At 38.4% G+C, this 19,115-nt stretch overlaps 1 long non-coding RNA gene across 2 annotated transcripts in view; it reads left to right on the top strand.

Moving 5' to 3' along the window:
• The first annotated feature begins 801 nt into the window (after window positions 1-801).
• LOC126959186 (uncharacterized) overlaps window positions 802-19,115 on the top strand; it is a 30,545-nt gene continuing 12,231 nt past the window's right edge. Inside the window, exons 1-3 of one of the 2 annotated variants that reach the window (XR_007727488.1) lie at window positions 802-931; window positions 2,334-2,491; window positions 7,522-8,468. This is a non-coding gene — a long non-coding RNA (uncharacterized LOC126959186). Of the gene's footprint in view, window positions 932-2,333; window positions 2,492-7,521; window positions 8,469-19,115 lie in introns of those variants that run through there. The other variant, XR_007727489.1, reaches the window with a different exon arrangement.

Genomic DNA, 19,115 nt, shown 5'->3' with positions numbered 1-19,115 from the left:
TGTTCAACTTCTCCTCCTGACTGGCACCTTGCTAGAGACCCACAGAGGAAACAGCTTCCCATAGATTCCCCCCAGCTTCCCCTTTGTTGAACCGCTTTGTGGCCTGAAGTACTGTAGGGGCTTCTCATATCGACTAGCAACTCTTCAGAAATGTCAAATTCTCCCTCCCAGATCTTTACTTCTCCAGCTCCCACTTAGCATTTTGCTAAGATTCTTTTATTAACATATATATAAGTAACATACAATAAAATGCACAGATTTTAAGTGCTCACATTTTTGATAATTATATATACTTGTGTAATATCACCCCTTAAAAAGATATGGAACATTTCCACCCTCTGCCATTTTCCTTGTGCAATTTTCTAGTAAATTACCCTAATTCGGCAACCACGATTTCATTTCTAGCTCCATAGATTCATTTACCTGTATTTGGCTTTCATAGGAATGGAATTATACAATGAGTACTCTTATGAGTCTGGCTTCTTTCATTCAGCATAATGTTTTTGAGATTTGTCCATGTTGTTTTATGTATTAGTAGTTCATACTTTTTATGCTCGAATAATATTCCATTGTATGAATCTACTTTCCTGTTGATGGACATTTAAGTTGTTTCCAGTTTGAGGCTATTATAAATTCCTGTAAGTTTTTTAATACAGCAAAGAGATTGTTGAGATTATGATCATTAGTATTTTAAAGATTGTGCAATCTCTACTTTAATTTTCCTAGAGAACTTTACTTCCTTCTACAAAAAAATCACAAATTAGGTACAAAGTTATGATTTCTGTTTTTTTTTTCAGAGCCTTTCCCATAGTTGTGGGAAAGAAGATGGATAAAGTTATTGTTAATCTATGATGAAGGAATGATGCCAAGTTTTTCAAGGCTTCCAGAGTCACGGGAGGAGTCACTTGGCAGATCCAGTAGCAGAAGCCAGGTACCAGTTGGAAGACCACAATGTGTTTGTTCAGACCTGTGGGCCTCCCGGATCCTTAGCAAAAGACCACAAAGACAAGTGTTGAATGCAGCTTTTAAAAGTATGGAAGAGACAGTAAGACAATTCTAAGCATGGACTAGAATATAATTTAAGGTTTCTGTGACACGGTGATAGAACTCTTTCCTAGAATTATGAGAGCTGAACTAATGGCTCCCAGATAATTGAAGCATAATAATTAATCTAGAAAAGTGGCCTCTTTTCTGTGGTTGAACCTAAGTGTAGTTTTAACTTTTAACTAAAACCAGGTCAGTTAAGACCATTGGTGTGTGGTATTTATTGGGAATTTAAAATAAAAATTTTTTGTTCTTTTATAAAATTTAAATAGAAATAGATTGTTTCCCCTATAGTATCTAGTGTTAATTAATTGGGCTGACACAATTAATGGCATCAAGAACACATAATTTTGTTTATTATACTAAGAAATTATTCAATTACATAATTGTTTTAATAGGTTAGGTGATCTTACAGATTTTTTATCTGTTTTTGCAACAGCTCTATTCTGATTTCTTTGTGAGAAAGCTTTTAATGTTTCAAAAATTTTGAGATAGACTTTTGTTAAATTAATCTCATGAAAAATAGTATATATTTTTCAGTAACTGGGGATTTTCATAAAAGCCTTTGAAGATATAATATTAAAAGATCTGATGTTAAGATAGCTATTGTCATAAAAATCTGTTGATGAATTTTGAATTTTGACTATTAACTGTCCGTGCTAATCAGATATTCAGAGAACAATAAGCAGCATTTGCTGAATTCATTTTTAAGGAAGTCTCAGTTAATATAACTGATTCTTTTAAATCTCCTCATAAAAGAAGGTATTTCTTTGAAATATGCTCTTGCTCAAAGTTTAAGATCTGCAACAACTTATGCTGTCAGAGTCTAGTCTTGAGCAATTTAATATCATTGTGACAGGTATTTATTTACCATTGAAGTAAGAATCATTATTTGCTGACACTTTGTGATTTCTCTTCAAGTAGTCCTATTAGATGTGATAGGAATGAATTAACTGAATTTTAGCATGATGCCCATAACTTTATTTCCCTCGCAGAGGCAGCAAAGCAGTCTTCTTGCATGCTGCACATCTGATTTTTCTCTTCCCAATGCTGTTTTTTTCAGTTTGTGCTTCATTAGTAAAAATATGGGTCTTAATTTAAAACACACTCAGTTCTGAACCCAGAATATTCCGTTAAGTAGATATATTTGAATAGGTCAGTTCTCTTGAAGGATAGTTTTCACCCAAATGCAGTGTCTGTTTAGTATTTTTGTACCACAGAAAAATATGTTTTGAATGTTGTTATTTACCTGTAAGTTCTTTACCCTTAGTTTTTTGCTCTGTCTGCAGATTAAGTGACCAGCCTAAGGCAAGAGCCATATTTGGAGCTTGGAATATGATAGCCCTTAGGGTGCTTTATTCCCTGGGACAATCCACACTTCTGCCTCAGTAAAGGAATCAATGGAGGGCTCAGCTTTTCCTCTGCAAGAAACCTGCTCTCTGGGACAGTAAGTCACGCCCCCTGTGAAAACATCTAAAAAACCAATTCATCTTTGTTATTGCTTCATGGCATCCTAAGAGTACAGAGTGATAGCCTCTTCGTGAGGAAAGTCAACTGAAGGCAGGCTGCTGTGTAATGCCATGGATCTGATTTTCAGTGGACCACTCTGTATTAATCATGTCATTATACAGAGACCGTAAGGCATGAATGACATTGCATGTGTGAAAAAAAAATACGAGTTTTGTGATCTGGCTGAATGGAAAAGTGCTGTGTCCAGCATCACAATATCTTTTCTGACCTCAGCTGAATATTGCAGTCTAAATCACCACACAGTTCAGGTCTTATTTACATATGGTAGCATCTGATACTGTTCATTTACTGTTTGGGTGTTAGTCTTGCCTCTCCCAGAACATATTGAACTCTTTGTGTTGAGGGAGCAAATCATATCATTAGTATCCCTTAGTACGTCTGCTATGGTCTGAATGTTTGTGTCTCCTCCCCTACAAATTTATATGTGGAAATTCTATCCCTCAAGGTGATAATATTAGGAGGTGGGGCCTTTTGGGAGGTTATTGGGTTGTGAGGGTAGAATCCTTGTGAATGGGATTAGCAATCTTGTACAATAGGCCCAAGGGAACTCATTCATCCCTTCCACCGTGTGAGGACGTGGTGAGAATGTGCTATCTATGAACCAGGAAGCAGAGCATCAGCAGACACTGAATCTGCCAGTCCCTTGACCTTGGACATCCCAGCCTCCAGAACTGTGAGAAATTCCTGTTGTTATAAGCCAGCCCTTTTATAGTATTTTGTGATAGCAGCCTGAATGGACTAAAACAATGTCTAAGACATTTGGCTGATGTAATTGTTGACTAAAAGAACTTTTTTCAAGGATATGGTGCATAATTATATAAATGTCCTTTATTGCCAGACATACTGACTGTACAACTTATGAAGTATCATTCCGTGATGATTAAGAGCTTGGGTTCTGGAATCTGACTGTAATGTTTCTTCTACTTGCTATCTTTGGAATCTAAGACACATTCCTTAACCTCTTTGGGTCTTAATTTCCTCATCTGTAAATAAGAATAATAATGGTTACTACCCATAGTGTTGTTATGAGTTTTAGAGGAGTTACTATTAGTAAAGCAGAGAACAGTGTCTGGATCATAAGAAGGGCTTGCTATTGCTATTTTAAGAAATAGTTAAGCCTGTAGGGTCTTGACATCCAGGTTGGCTATAGTTTGTGGGTTCAGGAAACCTGAAGATTCTATTCACAGCTGGACTAGGACCTCTGTGAAGAGTTTTGAATTATGACTCTAGAGCTGGCTCTGGAAAGTTCCCAATTGGTCAGATGAGTACACATGAGAAATGGAATTGAGTATGAATATAGCCATTTGTGAGAATTTTGGCCTGAGGCTAAGATGAGTTAAATTGATTGACTCAGAAGTCATGGCAGTAGGCCAGCCCTATGTACCAGAAGTTCTGTTATTTCAGCAAGAAATGGTTAAGGAAAATTCAATCAGAGGATCCTAAGGCTCAGTGAAATTCTGAATTCAAAATCTCTTTCAGCAAAGTCACTTACTATTGTAGTAGGTTCCAGTTAGTTGAAGTGTAGTCAACCCCAGCTTTGGTTAAATCATCATGTGGTTCTGAACCACATGGAGCAAATGGTAATGGAGAATGTGGTCACTCATCTCCAAAGATGGCACACAGGGAAGCCTCCTTTCCAGTACTCATACTTGTTTGATCTTCTCCCCATGAATCTAGGATGGTCCTCCCAACTTGCTTTTGCCCCCACACAGTGCTGGGGATGCAGTGCTATATGGCTTCTGAGGCTAGGCCATAAGAAGGCTCACAGATTTTGCCTTTCTTCCTGGAAGGCTCTGGGGGAGGCTAGTCATGAGGCAACAAGTCCAACTCTCTGGAACAGCCATGCTGTGAGGCAGTGGTGTACCAAGGCTGGGGGCAGTGGGAATGGTCCACTTAAAAGTACAGAGATTAAAGGGATGCATTGTCTATAAAGAATTTAAAAAGTATGCTAAAACCAACTAAAAGTTGGTCTTCCTTTTATTATCAGCATGCACAAGCAATTCTTAACAAGGCTCAGTGATAACATATCCCTTCCCATGAGTGGATCAGTCCCATAGCCTCTTCCGCCCACCCTGCCTCCTGCAAGCCAGTGCTGTGAAGCCCAAGCTAGCCCTGTGGCAAGGGAGATATCTGCTCAGTGTCCAGCTGCTCCAGCCATCCCAGCCTAGGCACCAGTCACTTGAGGGAAGAAGCCATCTTGGATGTCCAGCCTAGTCTGGCTTTGAGAAGACTCTAGCTCCTGCTGCCATCTTACTGCAGTTGCATGAAGGATCAAATGTCATAGCCATCCAGCCGAGCCTTGGCAAACTACAGACTGTATGAGGAGTTTTTTTAGGGCACTATGTTTTGGGGGTAGTTTGTTATGCAGCAATTAATAAATAGAAGAGAGAAGAGGCATGCAAGAAGAAGAGAGCCTCTTCTATCTCTTAAAATAGCAACAAGTATCCTTGGCTGTGTGGGGTCTCTAGATACCAGCTTATCTTGATGTTGACAGAGGCCAAAAATACTAGATTTCACTACCGGATGGAAATTATATCGGTGTAGATGTTGCTAAGCAACAAGAGATCAGAAACCTATAAGGAGTGACCATATAATGCAAAGCATTGGGTCAGCCAACTAAGTTCCTCCTGCACTTATTTTTTAGAACCTGCTTATGAAAGAAGCAATGTCCACAATGCGTGGGGGGAGGAAAGTCTCCTGGGACCTTAAAGGAAAGTGTACACTTCATCATAATTTGCCTGCAATGATCAGCAAACTAAAAAGTCAACACATAACCTGAAAAATGGTCACTGTTTGTGATTTAAAAGAAGAGTAAGCTTTAGCAATAAATACTGACAGCACTGGGAACTCTGTCTCATCCTCACATCCTTTGAAAAGGCATTTGTAAGTGTGAAAATCCTTTCCCCTTGAAATACCGCAAAGCTGTAAATATTTATGAAAACATCCAAATCGGTAGGCAGTAATGTCTTTCTGAGCTTTATAAGGGTATTATTAGGTGGTCAGTGAACCTGAGGGTTTTTTTGGAAGTCAGTGGGACCTAAAAACTTTTCCTTTGACTGGTCAGAGAAGCAGGCTGAGAAAGGGGGAATCTTACCGAGGGTTTTGTGAATAGCCTAGTAGCAGGTGCACGTGAAAACACTAGTGGTCAGAATAAAGTCTGCACCCCTCAACTGTTCCTCACCAGCAATCATTTTCATTATTTCTGCTCAGTGACCTTTCGTTCCCTCCATTTTTCTCTGATAATTAGATTTCTTAAATTACAAAAGGTAGGGGGAGAAATGGTAAGCTCAATAGAAGACAAACAGGAATTGAATGTATATATGCATTTATTTTTAATATGTTTTAGCAAAACCTATATGTACCCACCCCCCCCCAACACATATACATCACTGGGCTTTAGAGTCCTTGCTGAGACGTGGGTTTGAGGGAGATAACCACGCGTGGTGAGTTGCAGAGCCTGCCCTCCGCCTGCCAGCGTTGCTGTGGGGAGCGCACTCTCTGTCGAGCACTGCTCTAGCAGACCCACCAAATCCCATGTAAGTGGTCAGAACACAAATGAGGCTGTCGGTGGGTAGTCCTACCCTATTCATAAGCTCTTTCAGAACAATTTTCATTACTTTTTTTAAATACTGTTTTTGGCAAACACTTGATACTTGAAATAAAAAATGCATGAGTCACCTACTGGGATAGGCACAGTGTGTGGTTCATTGAATTTAGCTAAATTGTGAGTCATCCATCAATAGTCCTCTTGGTGAACATACTTGTAATAATTTCACACATTACAAACAAAAATAGGTATGATTTTCAAGATTCTTGAAGCTGTTTCCCTTGGGGATTCTTTGGATTGTGTTTAGAGTTTTTTGTGTTGCTAGGTGGTGAGAAACTTGTCAGCCTTGTTTTCAGATGGAACCAAGGCTTGTGTCTCTGTCACGTGGTAAAAGAACTTTGGTTTGGGAGGCTCAGGGGCAGAGTACGAAGCTGAGCATCGTGAAGTGGGGGAAACAGGAATTAGTGATTAATATTTGTCCTTGTCAGATCATTGACTTTTAAGATTGATTTTGGCGTCTGAAAAATGTTTGGCTCCACTCTCAGAACACAGTCAGAGCAGCAAGAATATGCACCTGTGCCCCCCACCCCCTTTTTTTCTGATAGGAGAGAGCTGAGCAGGGTGGTTATGTGTCTGTGCACTACTGCCCTCTGTTGGATGGCACTAGAGTTTCTCTGTACCCACACCCCGGCTGAATGAACGCTTCTGGTTGACTGGCAGGTGACCCAGGCAAATATGTCAGTATTAGACTAAGACCAATGAAAAAACAATAGTTGGCCTGTATAAGGTAAGAGAAACTTCTCTCTGGTAGAGAAATAAGAGTGTAGACTCTCTGACCTGTTGGGTTCCTGTGTCTGTTCTGGTGGCTGCCAGGGAAGAGGTTGGCATCTGCTGCTGAATGACAGGACACACTTTGTGATTCAACTGCTAGATCTTTGGCTTTTCAGGAAGTGAAAATAATCACAAGATAAAGTATCCTCACTTGTATTTTTCCCCTTTCATAAGTGCAATAGGGCATAAAAGGGCTTTGGCTTTTGGCTACAACCAGAGGTGAAAGTTTTTATATGGGTATAAAGAGAGAAGTTAAAGCTCTTTGCAAACTATGGCTAAAGTGCCCATGTCAGTAAGATGTATACAGTGACCGAGGACACTGGCTGGGAAGTTTTCTTCGTTTTGGCAGATTCCTCTGCCCTCCTTCACCTTCTCCAAGGTAGTGAGAGTAAGTGTCCAGGCAGGAGCTTTGGGGATCCTGTCCTGCCACTATTGGCTGAGTAACTTGGGAAAGTTGTCTGACTCTTGGACCACATTTTTTTCTCACGTGTAAAATGAGGCATTTGAAATAGATGCCATCTCAGAGTCGTGTCATTTCTGAGATGCAATAAATTATCTTTTGTTCCTAGATGATAATGTAAGCACAAAGAACAACACTATTTAAAGATCACACACATACCCTCTCAAACACATCATCTGCCTTTGGGAAAGCAACGTGTTCACTGTGATAATTCAGCACCAGGACCTGAGGTGGTGGGAACAGCTTTGGCTGGTTTGCTGCTCTCCAAGGAGCTCCTGTGCCGGCCTCTTTGGACAAGCATCCCTGCCCTGCGGCGCAGAGTCTCCAGGACCAGCAGATGGCGCACTTGCACAGTCCACACATTTTCCAGGTTCTCAAGGTAAATGGTACTGATTAACATCCAGAAATAACACCCACTGATGTTTGAACAAATTGCAGCGTTTTCCAGGCCACTAAAACCATGGCACTTTGTGAGCTGGAACATTTGCTAATATTTAAAATGGTTAGAAAGATTGTTAATCTATAATACTTTCGAGTGTTAACAGCCTCTTTCACCCACGCATCAAAAAGCCCTTAATAAATTGGCCTTCTTTTTTCAGGTAGGGAAATTAGGGCAGAGGGTCAATTGGCTAAGATCACAGCAGAACTAGTCCAAACAATTCAGACCATACACCTTGGTGATCTTTTAGAATTGTCTTTCCTCGCCCTTCCTTTCTTTAATGGCCACTTCTCTTGGTTGTGGAGAGGAATGTGCGTGTTGACTGGGGATGTGGAAGAGGAACTGACATCTTCTGCACTTTGGGGCATCGCCACCTGCCATGGTCATCATAACTCCTGATCGCCACAACCTATATTCAGAATACCTGTGATCATAAGAACTGGCATTTACTGATTACTTACTTTGAGCCAGGCATTGTTCTAAGCACTTCTCACACATTAATCATTTAATCTTTCCAGCAGCCCATAAAGGAGGCAGAGAGAGTAAGTAAATTACCTAGAATAACAGATCTTTGCATTTCTCTAGGCTCTAAAAGCAACAATGACTTCCATCTATTTTTTAGTGGTAATCACTCTTTCACCCCAGATATTTCCAGCTAATAGATCATTGACTGATTTTTACTTTAATATTTAAATTGAGAAATTTATTGGAGCTTTGGTGATATCATGTAAGTAAGCCTTGGTTATAGTAGCTTGTAACGCTATTATTAGTGTAGAAGATTTCCTTTCACAACCTTGTGCTTAGAAGGAGTGATTCACTGGAAATGGAAATAAGATGTAAATGAAATGGGAAGCTTGGCAATTTAATCACTCAAGTAATATATATATTTTCAAAGTGCTCACTTAATCCATTAGTCACAAAACAGCATTAGAGATATGTTGGGTGGTTTCACTCCAACAACGTTTATTTGTTTCAAAAACATACATAGTGCTTACTGCATACCAGGCACAAATATTAGTTCACTTAATTCTCCTCACAACTATGATGAGCCCCTTTTACAGATGAGGAAATCAAGGTAAGAGAGGTAAGAAACGTAGGTAGTAAGTGGCAGATCATGATTTACACCAGCCCCTAGCTTCGGATCCATGCTCATAACTACTAGGTTGTGCTACCCCTATCAGTAGCAAGCAGGTATGCTGGCAGGATATAGAGTAATTTAACCAGGGTCAAAGACAGAAACAAACAGTTATAGTGTTGATTTCCTCCTAACAACAATCCTTATATAGCAAATAATTTCTTTCTTTCTCTCTCTCTCTCTCTCTCTTTTTTTTTTGGAGACAGAGTCTCACTCCATCAGCCAGGCTAGAGTGCGGTGGCACGATCTCGGCTCACTGCAGCCTCCACCTCCTGGGTTCAAGCGATTCTCATGCCTCAGCCTCCTGAGTAGCTGGGACCACAGGTGCATGCTGCCATGCCTGGCTACTTTTTGTATTTTTAGTAGAGATGGGGTTTCGCTATGTTGGCCAGGCTGGTCTCAAACTCCTGGCCACAAGTGATCCACCTGCCTTGGCCTCCCAAAGTGATGGGATTATAGGTGTGAGCCACTGTGCCTGGCCATTATATAGCAAATAATTTCTAAAATAAAAAGTGAGACTAAAAATAGCTAAGTTAGCTGCTAGCCTTGATAAAGGAGAATAGGAATTTTAAAGAACAAGAAACTATAGGGAGACCTACAGATGTTTTGTTTGTTTTTGAGACAGAGTCTCACTCTGTCTCCCAGGCTGGAGTGCAGTGGCATGATCTCAGCTCACTGCAACTCTGCCTTCCGGGTTGAAGTGATTCTCATGTCTCAGCCTCCTGAGTAACTGGGACTATAGGCGTGCATCACCATGCCCAGCTAATTTTTGTATTTTAAGTAGAGATTTTTCTATTTTAAGTCATGTTGGCCAGGCTGGTCTCAAACTCCTGGCCTAAAGTTATCTGCCTGCCTCAGCCTTCCAAAGTGCTGGGATTACAGGGGTGAGCCATTGCACCTGGCCTGTTTTTTAAAATGAGTATTGATGTTTGTGATACTTAGAATAATAATTAGTTCATCATTTTTACTGAAGACTAAGCAAAAGGAAATTGCGTGGCATCACAGTTGTGTGTGAGTGAACATCTGTATTTTTCCTCCTTCCCCTTTCTGTAATGATGTCATCCTTCACGGCACCTTTCCCAGGAGAAAAACCTTCTGCATTTATAAAGTGCATGGGAGTCAGCTGGGGATCTCATTGAACTCTGGATTCTGATTTGGTGGGTCTGGGATGCAGCTCCAGATTCTGCATTTCTCACCAGCTACTAATGCTGCTGATGTGAGGCCTGCTGGGAGTGGCAGGACTCCTTCCCTTCCTCATCCTGCTTGGGTGTGGGGTTGCCAAAGACAGTACCTTCCATATCACATTCCTTCTACCTTCTGCATAGGAGTGGTTGTCATGTGATCCAGATTTGACTAGATATGATTCCTATCTGGGATTTGGTTCTCCTGCTCCCAACTCATACACCTGGGAGAAGCCTGGCTTCAGGAGGAGGCAAGGAAGTCAATTCATTGAGAGCTGCAGAAAGAGGAAAGGAGAAGGGGGAGAGAGAACAAGGATGACTAGATGATGTACTTTGAATTCTGGAGGCCAGCTCTATCCAGGAACACAAGCCAATAAAGTCCCTTTATGCTCAAGCTAATTTGTATCGTTTCTGCTACTTGCAATTAAAAGGGTTCTGCCTAATACAGAAGTAATTTAGATTTGATATAAAGGAGAATTCTTTACTGTAGCAGGAGGGTGCTTTGCAACTGTTGCTAAAGACCATTGGGAACAGAACAGATACTGAGGTTATTTTGGGGAGACTTGCAAGAATAATATTAAAACATTTAATAATTAGCATGGCATGGATGCTGACCAGTCAAAACAGACACCAGCCACAGTGACATTCTGGGAACGCCAGCCTTGGTCACCTGGATGCCATTTGTAGTAGGTACAAGATCTGCAGTATTTTTGTGTTGCGAATGATATGCCTGAATTCTTTAGTCATATTTTGCTAAAGAGGCTTTCATTAGTGCTTTACAAGATACAATGTTCTCTTACTTTCTTTTTAAATAAATTATAAACTTCCATTTTGCCCCAATATTTTTACACAGGGTTAATTTATTGTCATGTCAGGTGATCATCTTCTATTTTTTTTTAGAATAATCTTCAGAATGTTGTCCTATAAAATTAATTTTAATATCCCTAGCCTTTACTTAAATAGAACGATCTTATATTATTCTAAATGTATTAAGTAGATAACTGATTAATATTACAAAAATGGATACCTGTAATCTTTAGGAATTCTAGAATATTAGATGAAGTCGAGAGTGATATTACAATTTGATTTAAACATGCTAAAAATATACCAGAAGAAGCCAGAGTCAGTTTCCAGGAGTTACAACTATGGTGGATTCTATCTTTAAAATATGCTGTTATGAAGAGAAGTGGGCTAAAAGGCACAAACATACAGTAAGATAGAAGGAATAAATTCAATGTTTGATAGCAGAGTAGGATGATTATGCTTAACAAACATGTATTGTACGCAGGTGACGGACACCCTAAATACCCTGAGTCACTCAGTACCCATTATGTGTAACAAAATGTCTGATGTACCCCACAAATTTGTGCAAATAAAAAAATAACATATTCTATTAATCTCACCAGGAGTAAAATAACTTTTTGTGGGTTGTGGATTGGTGGACAAGGGGAATAATGGTGATAGAAAAATCCTGGAGACGCTTAGGCCCAGCCACTCTTTTAATGCTTTCTCTGCTTACTTAAAGGTGGGAGCATTGCATTAGAAACCCAGAGATCTGGCTTTTAGTGTGACACCTCCCTGAATTCCACTCTGCACCCCCACCTCACCTTCTCAGTTTCCCCCTTCCCCCACCTGCCCTCAAGCCCCAGTCTTTTGTTGTAGAACAGCAACAACAGAGGGAAGAAGCTCTTTCTAGGAATAAGATGCTATATGTTATTCTTAAAGGGAATATGCAAGCTCATGACCAGAGGTTAAGATTCTCCAGGAAAGAGTCAAAAGGCCTTGATACAAGAAAGCAGGATTCCAGAGCAGCCTGGCATTGTTCCAGTCTGAAGTATGGGGTGGTTCCAAAATTGGGGACTGTGGAAATATATTACAGGGATCTGTGGCTCTAGAACACACAGCAGACACTGTGAATGCACTGAATAAATATCTCCCATGTATTGCGCTACTGTTTTCTAATCTATGGAAGTGCCGTTTAAATGATCGAATTACAGTTATTAAAAGTGGAAATGAATTCATAGTAGCTTTCTCTTATATTTTTCCTTAAAGACCTAAGATCTAAAATATGAAATGCTAAGTCTAGATCATATGGCAGTCTCCTCCTTTAAAAGTTTAAGCATGTTAAATAAGTCCATGAAATTTTATAGGTAACTTGGATTTAAAAAAAAATGAAAACTGAAATTCTTTCAGCAGTGAATGTGTGTGTTTTTTTAATTCCCTGGATTGATCAGAGGGTGCTCTCTCTCTATCCTTAGGACTGTGAAGAATTACCTAGAGGCAAGACAAGAGCTCATTAATTAAATATTTCCGCGCTGGACACTCATCTGCCTGACAGTTCTCTCATTATGTGCCCCTGAGAGGGGGACTAGTTGTCAGCAGCTGATGTAAAATAATTTTCTCACTGTTATAACTGCATGAGCAAAGCCTTGATAGCAGTTCTTCATGTCTATTAGGTAAATCATTTGAGGGAAAAATGGTTTTGCACTGAAGGGAAAGTCAAAACATTTCATGCAAAATCTTAAATAACTTGTTTTTTAAAATAAGAAAAAAATGAACTTTCTCTAACTCTAAGTATCTTTTGTTTGTGGCCCAGGGATCCCTCTACCTTTGCCGTCTCTCTCCTCAGGTATATTTCTCTATTTATTCATACAGAGAGTGTTCTATATGCCCTGATGTGCTATATCAGAAACACCAAGCATGACTACTTCAGTTATCCTCAGTGAATATTATAAATTTGACACTCTTTATGGCCTTGTTGGTGGGCAGGATCTCTGGGTACTCTTTCCGTATTCTTCTGCTTGAGAGAGATGAGCATATTTAAAATCCAAATCTATGTCTATGATCTATATCTGCCTGCAGCTAACCCAGTTGAAAATTTTGCTTTGTGATTTCTTTTTATTAGGTTGGTGCAAAAATAATTGCAGGTTTTACAACCTCCAGTTATCTGGTCAATTATTCGGGTTCCAACTAATCACATCCTATTTCTGTAGTTGATTTAAATGCAGCAAAAGAAGGCACATCTTGAAATGTAAAAAGTCAACAAAGATCTACCTCCAGAAAAGCACTGGATTCATAGTTTTACAAACCGATTCCTTAAAACTTCAATGAAGGAGATACTATTTTAAATATTTCAAAGCTTCACAATGCATTTTATAATCACTCTGATGCTCAAAGAAAACAACATATAAAACTTCCACACAAAGATGCCTTGGTGCCCTGCCCACATCCCATGGGGCAAGGGTGGGTTCTGACTTCACCACAGCCAGTCTGTTATTTCTTCTGTCTCAGACTTCCCCAAGCCCGGGGAGCTTGCTCAGCCTGCATGCGGGAGCAGCCCAGGAGTGCGGGGGATTTAGTGTCCCCAAAGAGAACTATCAGCCACCGGGGTTAAAACTCAATAAGGAGGCATTCCGGTATGCATGGTACACAGTTCCTCTGAGGATCCCCAAGGGGAATGGAGCCCCAGTTACCCTCAGTAGTAATAGCTCATCAATGTACCCTTTATTGTCTTTTCCTCTGTCTCTGTCTCATCTCTCCACTCCCTCACTTCAAGTACAAATGTCCCTATATCAGGCTCTGCTTTTATGGGGGATCCTAAACTAGGACTGGAGGAAGACAAGTTTACTGAAAAAAGTAACTGCTGTCAACAACTAGTATTCAAGGCACGGGTTTCCAGCAGTCAGGGCATCATGCCGCAGAGGCTCCTGCTTTAAGAGTCAGCTGCTGGACAGAATCCAGGAACCTCAGCTGCCATCCCACTGTTGCTGCTGCTGTTGGCTACCACTGCTTTTGGTATTACTGTCGCCGCTGCATCAAGTTTAGACTGTCCTTGCAGCTGCTGCCACTATCAGATATACCATCAGAAACCAGAAATAGGAAGAGGAGGGCTTCTTCCATCCTCCAGTCTTCCAGTCTTCTCCCAGTGCCTTCCATTGGCAGAACATCCTGGAAGCTAGTCAGAAGAGTGTCTGGAAGATGCAGTTTTCAGTGTTCCTGTCTCCTTACCATATATATCAAAGCACAAACTTTTGTGAATGAGGCCTTAGAGCAAAATGATTGGCTATATAAAACCTATAACCAAAATCGTACGTAACTGAAATTCTAGCTTTTTAAAAGTCAGGGACAAGCCAAAGATTCAGGTTATCCCAACTCTTTTTTTTAAGTTCAGGGGTACATGTGTAGGTTTGTTATATAGGTAAACTCATGTCGTGGGGGTTTGTTGTACAGATTATTTCATCACCCAGGTATTAAGCATAGTACCCATTAGTTATTTTTCCTGATCCTCTCCCTCCTCCCACCCTCCACCCTCCAGTAGGCCCCAGTGTGTGTTGTTTCCATCTATATGTCCCTGTGTTCTCATTATTTAGCTCTTATAAGTGAGAACATGCAGTATTTGGTTTTCTGTTCCTGCATTATTTTGCTAAGGATAATCAACTTAGGTTGATTCTATGTCTTTGCTATTATGAATAGTGCTGCAACGAACATACATGTGCATATGTCTTTATGATACAAAGATTTATATTCCTTTGGGTGTATACCCAGTAATGGGATTGCTGGGTCAAATTGTAGTTCCAGTTTTAGGTCTTCGAGGAGTAGCTACACTATCTCCACAATAGTCGAACTAATTTACACTCCCACTAACAGTGTATAAGCGTTCCCTTTTCTCTGCAACCTCGCCAGCACATGTTATTTTTTGACTTTTTAATAATAGCCATTTGGACTGTTGTAAAATACTATCTCATTGTGGTTTTGATTTGTATTTCTCTAATGATCAGTGATGTTGAGCTTTTTTTCATATGCTTGTTGGCTACATGTATATCTTCTTTTGAAAAGTGTCTGTTCATGTCCTTTGCCCACTTTTTAATGGGGTTGTTTTTTTCTTGTAAATTTGTTTAAGGTCCTTCTAGATGCTGGATAGTGTGTAGTTTGCAAAAATTTTCTCTCATTCTGTAGACAGCTCTTATTTTTTTGAGGTATATTGATATCTAGTTCACATACCATACATTCATGGATAATGTGCAACCACAATCAATTTTAGACATCACCTCAAAAAGAAGCTTTGTACCTTCCATCCCACCTCCCTCCCCTGCCACATTCCTCCCTCTCCCCCACCCTTAAGCAACCATTAATCTATTTTCTGTCTCCATAGATTTCTTTATTCTGGATTTCAGTATAAAAGTAATCATACAATATTTGGTCTTTTGTGACTGGCTTCTTTCACTTAATGTTTGCAAGGTTCATCCATGATTGTAGTATTTATCTGCACTTCATTATTTTTTATGGCTGAATAATATTACATTGTAGGATTATACCATGTTTCACAATGTTTAACATTTTCCTTTAAGTTGTTTAAAGTTTAGTTTAAAAAGAAGCACGAATCTTGGGAAATTAAAGGTAAAATTGTCCCTATTTTCTGATTATAGAATTGTGTGCCTTGAAAAGTCAAAAGGATTAAGGAAAAATGATTATAACTAGAGCATTCTGCATGGTGACTTTCCTGTATGCCAAACAGTTAGCAAACATTTTGAAAACTACTTCATTTATATCTATAAAAGCTTCTATACTTATGAACAAAAATAAGATGCAATGTACAGGCTACACACACGCACACACACACACACACACACGTCTTCTCAGAGACATGCAACTTCTATAACTCAGAAGCCAACATGTTCCTGGAGTAAAGACATATTGTAAATTTAGTGTAAATTAATTTATAAATATGGCACTTTCATATAAAAATCCTAATAACATTTAGGATTTTGTTTCTAACTTTGTAGAATGATTCTTAAGATTACCTGAAAGAAAAAAATGATGGGAATATATGAGTAAAATTTTGAAAAAGAAAAGCAGCAAAGTGAGAATGTATTATTAGATATTTAATGTATTATAAATTAAAAATAAATAACAGCTTGTTTCCATAGCAAGAATAATAAGTAAAATGTAATACGAAACTCAGAAGCAGAGTTTAGTATGTATAAGACATTTGTATGTGATAGAAGTGTAATTACAACTCATCATTATTATTATTAACTCATCAATTATTATGGGACACCTGACTACAGAGTGATTTTCAACTCTGTAGTCATCAAAGTTCCTAGTTGCAGACAACAAAACACATTTTAATAAATTACCTTCTGCCTAAAATTAGCTAAAGTTATTAGGTAGCCTTCAGAATCTCCAGGACAACTGGAAGAAAGTAACTGCCAACCTAGAATTCTTTACTCAGCAAAAGTATCCTTCAAAGAGAAGGTGGAATGAAAATATTTCCAGACAAAAACCTGAGAGAATTGTTCACAAACAGGCTTTACTAAAAATAAAGTACCAGAGGGAGGTCTTTAGGTAAAAGCAAAATGATTCCAGATAGAAACACAGAAGCACAGGAATAAATGAAGAGTAGTTGAAGAGGCAAATAGAACAAATATAAATGAATGTTTGCTATATAAACAAACAAAGGGCTCATGAGGTTTAAAATGTGTGTACAATGAAAATAATAAAGAAGGTGGTGGTCGGGGGGAAATGGAGTTAAAGTATGCTAAGGACCCTAACATTGTCTGGGGAATAATAAAATAATTAGTTTGTACTCTAAAAAAAAAAAAAGTCAAGAATGCATGCTGTCAAGGAGGGTAACAACTAAAAGAATAGTAAAATACTATATAATTAACAAGTTAATAGAGGGGAAGATGGAACAACAATATACGTAATTCATTAAAGACAAGAAGAAGAGAAAAAGTAACATAAAACAAGTTGAAGAAATGGTAAGTAAAACAGGAAAACAAACAAGTTGGTAAATATAAACCCAAATTTATCTGCAAGTACATTCAATATTAATAGACTAAATTCTCCAATTTAAAAAGAAAAGTTGCCAAACCATATTAAAAATGAACTCTGCCCAATTATATTATACTTAGAAGAGATACATCTTGAATGTAAATACAAACGAGGATTGAAAGTTAAAAGAAGGCTGGGCATGGTGGCTCATGCCTGTAATCCCAGCACTTTGGGAGGCTGAAGCGGGCAGATCACAAGATCAAGAGATCAAGACCATCCTGGCCAACATGGTGAAACCCTGTCTCTACTAAAAATACAAAAATTAGCCAAGCATAGTGTCACGTGCCTGGAGTCCCAGCTACTTGGGAGGCTGAGGCAGAATTGCTTGAACTGGGAGGCGGAGGTTGCAGTGAGCCGAGGTCGTACCATTGCACTCCAGCCTGGGCAACAGAGCGAGACGCCGTCTCAAAGTAAATAAAAATAAATAAATAAATAAATAAATAAATAAATAAAACAAATACCATAGAAAACCTAAGCAAAAGGAGTTATTCTGATATCAACCAAAAACAAACATTACTATCAATGAAAAAAAGACATTTTAAAATGATAAAGGGTCAAAGAACCCTCAAATAAAGTGATTATAAAATTGTGTGCATCTAATAACCTAGGTCCCAAATATAGGAAGCAAAATTTTTAGAACTAAATGAGAAATAGAATCATAGTGAGAAACTCCAGAATCATAGTGAGAAACTCCAAAACATATCCATCAGTAATTGATAGAACTAAAAGACGAACCTCACAAAACTCTAAGTATATAGAAGATTTATTAATATGATTAATGAAACTAACAAAATCAATGTTATCCACAGATAGAATACTGTAACCAGCAACTGCGGAGCATGGAATATCATCAATATTGCACATATGCAGAGCCATATAGCATTTCCTGACACATTTGACAAGAAAAAAATTTACAGATACGTTCTTAGGCCTCAGTGCAGTTAAGCTAGATAACAACAGAGCGATAACAACAAAATGCCCAAATCTTTGGAAATACACTACTTAATTACACAAGGGTCAAAGAAGACAGTACAATGAAAACTAGAAAATATTATAATGAAAATATGATATAGCACAACTTATTGTAGAATATAACTAAAACCATGCAGAAAGGAAAATTTTTAGCCTTAAAATGCTTACATTATTTCACTGAAAAAGTCATGATCAAAGTATTCATTTTAAAGAAATTAGAAATGCTACAGAAAATTGGGCCCACAGAATGTAAAAAAAAGGAAAAAAATGAAGATGAAAACAGAAATTAAAGAAGTAAAAAACAAACATACAATAGAATAAAAATGCCAAATTTGATTATTTGAAAAGATTAACAAATCGATAAGCTTCTAGCAAGACTGATCAGGGAAAGAAAGAGTGAAGGCACAAAATAACTAGTATCAGAAGTGAAAAAGGGGACATCACTGCAGATTCTACAAAATTAATAAGAAAATAAGATGATTTACAAAGAACTTTATGTGAATAATTTTGAAGATGTAGATAAAATGGACAAAGTGCTGGAAAATAACAGCTTAGCAAAAATAATACAACAAGATATGGAAAATCTGAGTAGTCTTATAGCCATTAAAATAAGTTGAATATCTTCCCAAATGGAAATCTCTAAGCCTAGATGCTCAAACCTTCATTTAAAAAAGCATCATTCTTAAATTATCCCAGAGAGTAGAAAAAAAGTAATTATTCTTAACGTGTTTTATAAGGCCAACATAACCTTCATACCCAAACGTAACAAAGACATTGTAAGAAAGTACACCCAATCTTTCTGTGAACTAAGATGCAAAAATTCTAAATAAAACATTTGCAAATCAAATCTATTGATTTATAAAACAATATCTATATCTCAATCAAGTTACTTTTACACCAAAGTTGCTTTAATATTAAAAATATTAAGGTAACTTATAAAATGAAAGAATAAAGAAAAAATATGGTTATTTTAGAAGTTACAGAACAAACATTTGACAAAATTCAATGATTGTTAAGAAAACTTAGGAATAGAAGTAACTTCTTTAATCTGAAAATATATGTCTTCAAAAGACAAAAAATTAGCGAGGTGTGGTGGCGCACACCTGTGGTCCCAGCTACTCGGGAGGCTGAGGCAGGAGGAG

The sequence above is a fragment of the Macaca thibetana genome, chromosome 7 (assembly GCF_024542745.1).
Source record: "Macaca thibetana thibetana isolate TM-01 chromosome 7, ASM2454274v1, whole genome shotgun sequence".
Taxonomy (NCBI): Eukaryota; Metazoa; Chordata; class Mammalia; order Primates; family Cercopithecidae; genus Macaca; species Macaca thibetana.
This window is presented reverse-complemented; position numbering and strand designations above follow the sequence as displayed.